The following is a 2,575-nucleotide window of genomic DNA, read 5'->3' as shown; positions in this document are numbered from 1 at the left end:
ATCTAGCTCTGTTTGGACATTTTTAGCCTCTTTACTGTCACCTTAGCGTCTCTGTTTGAGGATTTTTCGCCTGTTTGCAGCTGAAACCTGTTTTCATTCTGCGTTCATGTCAGTCAGTAGCTATTAGTGTTCAGGAGGACAGAAACGTGCTTCTGTTGCATGTTTCTGTTGTCATTTGTGGCGGTTTTTGTCCTTTTCTGACCATTTTTCTCTCTTATTGTTCACCAGATGGGTGGTGAGGAGCCAGAAACACAATCAAACGTTAATCAGGAGTCATTAAGGCTGACGAGAAGCAGCTCCGACCCGATCGGCACAAGACGAAGGTCGATAAACGACTCGATGAAGCTGTAAAACTGATCCTGGTTCAGCTGATGGAAGCTTCTTAAATATGAAAGTACGACTCATTCATTCACCGACAGAGACGTGAACACATGAGCGACTGGATGTGAAACACAGTGAAGCTGTTTCTCCATAAAACACTGAATCAGGTCAAATTAAAATCACACTGAGAAAGAAATGCTGCAAAAACCAGCAGAACATGTTTTAAATCTGTGAAAACAGTAAAAAAAACTGCAAATAAAGACAGTTTTAGACGATTTAAATCCAGGAAAATAGTGTGAAAAAGAACAAATGATCTGTGATGTGGACGTTATTCACAGTTTAATCCACACATTTCTCTCAGTTAACTATAAATGTATGATTTTGTATTTTATTGGATATTTTCTGTTATTTAACACAACAGGATAAATTACAGGAATTTTTTGCCACTTTCAGTCCTTAATATGTCATTTTTGGATCAAATAACAGCAAATATCTGTGAAACATTGATGTTTTTGCTGATTTAAGTATTTAAAAACGGTGAAATCTTCTAATCAAACGCTGTGAAAGAATAAAACATGAATGATTCTTAATGTGGACGTTAGTTCAGGTTTAATTAGTTTAATCCTCTGGGTTTAAACGCAGTTAGTTCTGGATTTTGTTCATGTTAATGGATCGGTTCTGTCCTGGTTCTGTCTGCTGGAGTCCAGCCGGTGTCGGAGCAGGAGGAGGAACCCGACGGACTCGCGGCTGAGCTGCAGTCAAACAGATAAGTGGAGCTAATTCCCAGTTAGTCGGTCTGCTGGGGGCAGATAACGTCCACGTTGAGCTGCTGTCGGCTCGTCTTATCGGCTCCACGCCGTTTATTGATCAGAGCTGGATCGTTATCAATAAATGAGCTGAAGGGCGCCGCTCGGCTCAGGACTCTGTCAGGGTCAGAACCTCCAGGATCTTCTCATTAATGTTAATGTTGGTTTGATTCTGCACCAGTAACCCGTTTATTAACCGTCTAGCTGGAGTCCTTCTAGATCCACACCTAGTTCAGAGTTTATACATTTATGACCCAAACCTGAGTTCTGTCGGATACTTTAGCTGAATTTACAGAATTTCATGTTGTCAGAACTTTTCCATTTTCACCTCTTAAAAAACACCTGTGCAGTTATTTTCAGGGTTCAGTATCTCCAGAAACATCATGAAACTCTGTGAGAACTCAGACAGAACAGGTCCCATCGGATCAGAACGATTTAACGGATCCAGCTGAGCACACATTTATAATTACTGGTTCTTGAAAATGGAAAAAAAATCTGACAATTTCAAACCTACAGTGGTTCTGTGTCTCCAGAAAGTTCCTGTCAGTGTCTGTCTATGGATGGATCCGTGGTTCTACTAGAACCCAGTCTCTGGTCACATCTCACCACCTGTTGAGGCTCTAACATCAGTAGAACCTGATGTGGTGAAGCTGGACCAGACAAGGTTCTGGTTTTACACGTTCAGACTAAATGTTGATGTGGATCATTGGTAGGAACCAGAACCTGGAGTTTACTGGTTCTATATGTTGGTTCTAGATGTTGGTTGTAGGAGCACTTTGCAACATTTGTTTTGAAAAGTGCCCTATAAATAAAGTTTATTATTATTATGTTGGCTCTAGGTGTTGGGTCCAGGTATTGGGTCTACGTATTGGCTCTAGGTGTCGGGTCTACGTGTTGGTCCTACGTGTTGGCTCTAGATGGTCCTATGGGTTGGGTCTAGGTGTTGGGTCCAGGTATTGGGTCTACGTGTTGGTCCTATGGGTTGGCTCTAGGTGTCGGGTCCAGGTATTGGGTCTACGTGTTGGTCCTATGGGTTGGGGCTAGGTGTTGGCTCTAGATGTTGGTCCAATGGGTTGGCTCTAGGTGTTGGGTCCAACGTGTTGGCTCTAGGTATTGGTCCTATGGGTTGGCTCTAGATGTTGGTCCTATGGGTTGGCTCTAGGTGTTGGTCCTACGTGTTGGCTCTAGGTGTTGGGTCCAGGTATTGGGTCTACGTGTTGGTCCTATGGGTTGGGGCTAGGTGTTGGCTCTAGATGTTGGTCCTACGTGTTGGTTCTAGATGTTGGTCCTATGGGTTGGTTCTAGGTGTTGGGTCCAACGTGTTGGCTCTAGGTGTTGGTCCTATGGGTTGGCTCTAGGTGTTGGGTCCAGGTATTGGGTCTACGTGTTGGTCCTATGGGTTGGGTCTAGGTGTTGGTCCTATGGGTTGGCTCTAGGTGTTGGTCCTA

The 2,575-nt window shown here is 43.6% G+C and overlaps 1 long non-coding RNA gene across 1 annotated transcript in view; it reads right to left on the bottom strand.

The window, feature by feature from the left end:
* Nucleotides 1-2,575, bottom strand: part of LOC103366593 (uncharacterized) — a 28,326-nt gene that overhangs the window by 23,470 nt on the left and 2,281 nt on the right. The gene's annotated exons all lie outside the window — the stretch shown is intronic.

The sequence above is a fragment of the Stegastes partitus genome, unplaced genomic scaffold (genome assembly GCF_000690725.1).
Source record: "Stegastes partitus isolate 25-593 unplaced genomic scaffold, Stegastes_partitus-1.0.2 Scaffold955, whole genome shotgun sequence".
In the NCBI taxonomy this organism is placed as follows: Eukaryota; Metazoa; Chordata; class Actinopteri; family Pomacentridae; genus Stegastes; species Stegastes partitus.
The sequence above is the reverse complement of the archived record's forward strand: the minus strand, read 5'-3'. Positions and strand labels throughout refer to the sequence as shown.